Source organism: Peromyscus leucopus, unplaced genomic scaffold, assembly GCF_004664715.2.
Source record: "Peromyscus leucopus breed LL Stock unplaced genomic scaffold, UCI_PerLeu_2.1 scaffold_1732, whole genome shotgun sequence".
In the NCBI taxonomy this organism is placed as follows: domain Eukaryota; kingdom Metazoa; phylum Chordata; class Mammalia; order Rodentia; family Cricetidae; genus Peromyscus; species Peromyscus leucopus.
Genome location: NW_023504922.1, coordinates 10,070 through 17,759, shown reverse-complemented (window position 1 = coordinate 17,759; position 7,690 = coordinate 10,070). Strand labels below are relative to the sequence as shown.

Sequence of the window (7,690 nt, the reverse complement as noted above, 5' to 3'; positions counted from 1 at the left end):
AAAAACTGTTAGAAAGTTGGTGATGTGGATCACCCTTTGGGAAACACATGGTTACAATGCTCTTATCTTTCTGCTACCACAAGCTTCAATGGTGTGTTTTCATGAAGTTTAGTTTCAAGGGACGAAAGGCATTTCTGAGCTGCAGATGTTTCTCAGGTGTGAATGGTGTTGGGCAGGTAGACAGGGCAAAATTGACATCTTGTATTATAATCCATGGGATAGGAATCAGATTTTAAATAATTCCATGTTGCTTTTGGATAGTGAAAGAGTGGGGCTGGGTTTACCTGAAAGCAGAAGGAGACATAAGGGGCTGCATAGTCATAGCAAGAGATCACCTCCTTTTGCAGTGAGAGCCTAGAGCGTGGGGCTTTTGTCTTTGGAAAATATCATTAGCTTGAGGGACAGAAACAATTATTCATGGGTCACTTTGAGTTAATTTTTGTGGTAGTTGTGAAGTCTGTGCTTATTTACTTTCTATACACATAGAATTATAGTTGCCTTGGTAACAGTGATCAAGAGCACACTCTTCTGGTTAAGTTTCCTTTGCTCTCTGATTAATAGTTGACTGCACTTTCCTGCCTTTATTCTTGGTTTTTGTCTCCATCTCCTTTATTCTTTCATAAATAGTGTACACAGTCTTGATTGTTATGGCTTTATAGAAAGTATAGAAGTCATATTAGGTCAATCTGTGTATTATTTTTCATAATTCCATTGATCATCCTGAGTGTTTTCACTGTGAAAGTAGCTCTGTAATTAGCTTTCCTGTTATAAATTGTTGGGCATTGTTATTAGATTGTATTCATTTTATGCTGCAAATTACTAGAAACAACATCTTAATTTTGGTGCATCATGTTCTCAAAGAATTTTTTTCTTTTTATTTATTTAGGCTTTGTTGTTCTTGTTGTTAATCTGTGAAAGACTTTTGGTTTACTGGATAAAGCATATTATGGGTTTTATAAGGTGGCTCAGCACCTATTCATTTTGGAGATGGCCTGAGTTCAGATACCAACACTCAATGGAGAAACACATAACTATCTACTTTTGCCGATCCTGTACACAGATGGGAAACATGTCCTCTCATGCAAAACATATGCTACAATAGCAATAAACTTGTTTTGAAAAGTGTTTGTGACTTATAATCTAATTACAGCATACCAAGATGCTTTAAGTGTACACTGATTCTTTAAAAATCTCTTACCTTGAATTTTGTTTTAAAAAGTTATTTCCTCAATCTGGGGCAGACTTAAGGCAATTATCAGTCATAGAAAACAAGATGTTGTCTAAGTGATCCTAACAGATGTCCTTTTCTTGATCATAAGAGAATGAGATCCTTTTAGTAGTCAAAACTGTTTTCTACAAAATTAAACTATCAGAGGGCTTCAAGTGAATCTCTCCAATTTCAGTGGAAGATGCTCCTCACATAACACATTTTCTATTATTGGCATAGGAGAGAATGAGTATATAGGATAGGTGATGGCCAGTGAGTTCTTGTGGTTGATTTGATTAGAATCTTGTCATTCTTGTTTAATGGAACATGATATATATTTGTTGGTATGTCTTTATGTCTAATTTCTTTTTCAGTGGTCCCATCTATGTTTTCAGATTTATTATCATCTAATTCTATTGCTGTTTCTCTGCAAAGTGTTTGGCCTTCATCAATTTGTATGTTCTGAAAAATTCTGACCTCATAGCACTAGTCTTTATTGGTAGCCATAAAATAAATATTTGGAAAGTGTGATACTTGGAATAATTTGGATTCTATGAAGAGAAGATGCATAGAATTTTTTTCATTTAATATTTGTTTTTTAGAAAAATCATTTTAAATCTTTATCAGTATCATATAAGGCTGCAACTGTTGAAGACAATGAAATTTTAAGGCCTTTTAAGGCTTATAATAAAGAATTTTTATAATTTTATGTAATAAATCATTGTTTTGATTTTTTGGCATATTTTTTTCTACATAGGCCTGGTTGTCCTGAAACCTAAATGTAGATCAGGCTGACCTTGAACACAGACAGATCCTCCTGTCTCTGATTCTCAAGTGCGGGGAAGGAAAGCTTAAACCTGCATGTCTGGTCTTTATTTTGTGTCCTGTGAAACAGACTCAATATGTATCCCTGGTGGGCCTAGCTTTGCTGAGTAGAGCAGGCTGACTTCAAGCACAGAGATTAGTTTGCTTCTGAATCCAGAGGACTGGAATTCAAATATATGTTGCCATACCTGGCTGAGATATTTTTATCTTTTATATTTTAGTGTTGGTTTTGCTTTGAGAAAGTATAACAACACATGTGAGCTAAAAATTTGGGGCCTGATTTACATATTTTTCAACCTGCTCTTTAGCAGGCCAGGGTGACCTTGAAATCTATATTTACCTGAGGATGGCTTTGTCTCGATGCTCTTAGCCCAACACCAGCCACTGTCCAGTTTAAGATCTATAAATATAAAATATTAAAATGTTGCTCCTTTTTTCACATTGCATATGCTTTGATTCAGAGATGAAGCATAATGTCTTTCATTCTGTCTGTGTTATCTTTGTTTGATTATTGTCCTTTCTGGCCATGGCTACACAAACTATTTATAAATTATTATTATTACTCATCTTTTCTTTGAAAAAGTTTATTGCTTTTAGAATTATGATTTTTTTATATCTTAGATTGATTATTCTCGACAATCTCATCATGGTGTGAAACCCAGGCAGGGCTCATGCTAGGCAATGCCTCTACCACTGTGCTGCTTTCTTCCTTAGGAATTCTTGTTTGATAGGTGAAAATATTTTTCTTTCTTTCTTTCTTTCTTTCTTTCTTTCTTTCTTTCTTTCTTTCTTTCTTTCTTTCTTTTATTTTTGGTTTTTCATAACAGGTTATCTCTGCATAATTTTGGTGCCTGTCCTGGTTCTTTCTCTGTAGACCAGACTGGCCTCGAACTCACAGAAATCCACCTGGCTGTGCCTCCTGTGTCCTGGGATTAAAGGCGTGCACCACTGCCACATATCATGAAAATAGTTTTTCTTTGGTACAATATCAGTAAACAGATCTTATCCTTTGCTTAATGAATCTTGTGGAATCGTTTTCTCTTCAACTACTTTTCTTATAGTAAGATAATTGTGCTTTTAGGTGACTTCATTTCTTGGTTTCTTTAGGCTTTTTGTTTCATATACCTTATTTTTGAACAAAGACTCATGCTTTTCTTGTGGATAATATTGAGACTGTGTGTAAGAAAGTGTCTATCATCTTGTCATAAAGCCTACAAAATGTTGTAGCTAAATTACATTTGCCCTGTTTTTAAAATCATAATGAAGGAATTAATTAATATATCTGAGCTAGTTTTGCTGGGTGCCTTTCCTGGAATTCATCTATATAGACAAGGCTGGTCTCACACTTGTGATAATCCTGCTACATTCCAAGAGCTGGGATTACAGGTGTGTGTCCAGTAAACTATCATTTATCTTCCAGTTAACTTTCTCACTTCATAAATGTCTAAATAAATGATTGTGTATTCCAGCAAATGAGAAATCTGCTAATAAATGTAGCTCTTACAAGTAGATAATCATGGGGGTAGATGTGCTTTATTCTTCACTTGAAAGTTGGCATTTTTTAGTTTAATTACTTAAGTTCAGGAGATGTTTTCAGCCCTATGGAATTTGGAGACATTATGTGTGTTCAAGTGAGGTTATAATTACTTTTCTATAACTGAATCAATACACCAGGATGGTCTGGACAAATACAAATTAAGGAATACAATTTTCCTGCAGTCCTGGATTATATTCTTTTTTTTAAAATTTATTTTAATGATATGTACAAGAGTTTAGCAAATTACAATTAAAACGGAATCAGTTATGTTAATTCCACATAACTTAAAATCATGCAATACTGCATGGTAAAAACAGCTTCATTCATATACAAAAAATATTACCTTGAGACTCATGACAGTGCCTGGAAATTTTTGACATAAGCTTTCTGAAAAGAATACTTTATAAAAATTTAAAGATCTGATTAACCAATTAATGCATTATTAGGAAAGATAATAAACATTATTAGTAAAGTGAGGTTACAGTGATTAATTTTAAAATTATACCAGGTATAGATAGGGCTGAATGTAGTCTCATTAAATAAATGTTCAGTTAAGAAAATAGTTTTGAAAAAGATCTTATATTGAAGCCATGTATTAATTTTGTTGAATCAGCTTATATAAATCAATAGTCAAGTTTATTCAGTTAAAGAAAATAGGACTATGCTTTCTTATACTCATAAATAGTACTTATATATAGTCTATATACAAGTGAAGAAAAATTCTTTGTAAAAAACATACTGCCAATCCACTTGCTAAGGTTGAAGTAGTTCTTTATCCACACAGTAACTACATTGGTGAAAATGTCTAATTTAAATCACATTCAACCAGCATAAATATGTAAGCTGAGTATTGTTGTAAACAATAGAAAAATCAAATTTGTTTGCATTTTTAAATCTCATCACTGAGTAACAATCTCCTCAGCTTAGAATGCTTTATAAAGGCTCAACATTTAATTTTATCAAGTCCAAAGCCCACTAAAGAGTAAAACAGTGAATGCTTTTCAAAGTGCGTAATTTCCAAAGCATCCACTTGTAGTATTTATCCAATCCCAGTTCATCAGCAACAAAATAAAATGCACTTAGCTATAAAAATACTAAGGAATGTTATTGAAAAGGAAAGGCTATTTGGTAGAAGTAACTACAAAAATAATTAGTTTAAAACTTTGTAAAGCTTTAATGCAAGAACATCAGTACACTGTCTTTCCATAAAACTTAAAGCATGATCAATACCAAGACTGTAAATGTCTACCTTGCATGTACTTAAAAAGGAATTGCAACAAAGTATCTCTTAAGAATGTAAGACAGATGATCATGAAGGTGTTAATCTGCAGGCATTTGGGGATGATAATGTCTGTGCTGGGCTGGCGTCTTTGGCTTCACTGGCAGCAGCGAGGATGGGCAAGGTGTTACTCGGAGGTGCAGCTGTGGGACAAGGAGTGCCAACATTTTCATCTTCACCGGTGTCTGAATCTGGCGTTGTAACTTCACTGTCCTGAAGCCCCAGGATCTCACAAACTGCTTGTGGCAATTCCTTGCATTGTGCCATCTGTAGGGAAATTGCTTCGGCTTTACATAGTATATCTTCCACATCAATTTTCATGGACAATTCATTGATGTGCTTAAGTATTTCATTGAAGCCATAATGCCTTTCCATGATCTGCTGCTTTTCTGATTCCAGGATAGCACAACAGAGAAGAAGATGGAAGTTCTTACAGGGCAGTTCCGTCCACATTACCTCCTATAATCGGAGAATATCTAGAAAACTAAATTCCCTTTTAAATCTGATTAAAAGCCATCTGAAGCAAAAAATATAGATATCCAGAGTCCTAGGATTCTAAATAGCTACAAAATCCACTGTCTAATAATCTCAGTAAGGTGCTCAGCTGGATTAACTGGGTCTTCATGCCTTGCATTTGTTCTTCAAAATTTTGATGCATTTGGTCCATGTAAGAGGCAAAGCACCAGAAGGCATCCACTTCATTCTCCATCACATATAAAAGAGGGGAAAGTAAGTCGCTCATTCCTTGTATATATCCTAAGTCAAAATCATACATACAGTAGGTCATCAAAATGTCATGAAGCAAAATCAGTCCTGGGTTATCTTGACCTTCATAAAACTTGTTTGTTCGATCCGTTCTGTTGACATCTTTTTCGATCAGACTTCTGTAATCTCTCAACCTTGAGTTTCTCTTCTCTTGCTCCTCACTGACAGACTTCCACTGGAGCTTCATCCTGAAGTACTCATCAGTTTTTTGTTTTTGTAATTGAGTTCTTTCCTCTTTGGTACTATCCCAAGGAAAATAACCCAGAAGAAATTTCCATGCTTGCTTTCTTAATGAATGACTAAGACCCCCTCTGAATATCATCTGCTTCATGCTCTCCACATTTAAGAGTCTTCCTTCAGAGTCAACACTCTTGGTCCATTCTTCCAGAGACACAGGCTCTCTCCTCTGAATGACAGGTCGCTCTCCCAAATCAATTCTTGTGATGACTTCAAATCCTGGTTCTTCTTGCTGATTTATCTTTAGACCTGGAATAGCATCACTTAGAAAATCTGCCATTTCTGAAGGTGGTCGTTGATGTGTCGAGGGATCGCTTCCTCTCAAACTATCAAAAATGTAGTTTGTAACTTTGGAAAATCCTACCATAGTTGCTGTATAAGGATCCTTTTTAATTTTTTGTATTAAGCCATATGCTGGTTCATCAAGAAGATTTTCAAAAGACTGTGAAAGACTCTTATTCTGACAATTGACAAGAAGTATTCTATTATCTTGTGATGACTCACACAACACCACGTATTTTTCAAGAGACTCAATCAGTAGTCTGCTATCTCCTTGGTGAAAGTGCAGAGCAGGGAGGACGACGTCATCCTTTAGACAGAACACCAAGTATGACCAGCCCATGCCCTCTTTGCTTTGCTTGATTGACTTCAGGTCTGCCAAACTGAACAGGAATGACCATTTGCTTTTCCCATTTCTATGACCTGGAGCATCTCCATTGGTATGTGGTTTCTTTTTAAACGACACTGCATTAACCATGTCCCACTCTGCTTCATAACTGTTCTGGTGTTCCGATCCTCGATGAGCTCTTTCTTTGGGGCCTGGGTCCACTCTACAACTGAACTGGAGTCCTTTCCAGCACACAGAATACTAGAAGAATCTAATGCGTCATCCAATGGTCTCCAGTCCACTATTACTTCAGCATCCTTTTCTAAAACACGTAATATTCCTGAAATTAAGCTGTCTTGGTCACTGGCCTTTCCGCAAGATGAGTGAATATATACCCCTTCTTGTTCATATATAATCTTCCCGCTCACGACACCCGCCGCCGCCATGTTCGCCCGCGCGTGCCTGGATTATATTCTTCTAGGCCCCCGAGAACAGGTTGTGCACCTTGTAGGGAAACTCAGTGTTTTGCTCTGTCACAGCACTAGACCTGCTTAGCCAGTGTGACTTTTAGGATCAGTTTGGTGCATCCTGTGAATGTAGCGGCACTGGGTTCAGAAGGAGGTGAACAAAAAATTAAGCATTACCAGAATATAAGAGAGCTCCTTGTCTCTAATTCAGCCTAGCAAAACTATGTATGCAATCCTGGTGCTTGTTTATACACTATTGCCTTTTTATGTTTATAGCTCACACCACACACATGTAGCCACTCCTTCCCCACTTTTTTTATTAGCACATTTCTTACTAGAATATAGTAGCTTTAATTGAAGGTTTCCTATGTTTGTACCTTGCCTACATGTATGTCTGTGTACCACTTGCATTTCTGGTGCCTATTGTGGCCAGAAGTAGATGGCAGATTCCCTGAAACTAGAATTAAAGATGACTGTGAGCTTTTATGTTAATGCTGGAAATCAAATTCTTTCTTTGGGTCCTCTTTACTAGCTAGCCTCACTGGAGCTGTGAGTTGCAATCTGGTTATCGTTTGCTTTACATCTAGAATCCACTTATGAGTGAGTACATACCATGTTTATCTTTCTGAGTCTGGGTTACCTCACTCAGGATATTTTCTAGTTCCATCCATTTACCTGCAAACCTCATGATGTCATTGGTTTTTCTCTGCTGATTCTCCATTGTGTATAAGTACTACATTTTCTTTATCCATTCTTCAGTTGAAGG

At 36.2% G+C, this 7,690-nt stretch overlaps 1 pseudogene; it reads right to left on the bottom strand.

The window, feature by feature from the left end:
• Nucleotides 1-4,719: 4,719 nt before the first annotated feature.
• LOC114689397 lies at nt 4,720-6,916 on the bottom strand (annotated as a pseudogene).
• Between the last annotated feature and the right edge of the window lie 774 nt (nt 6,917-7,690).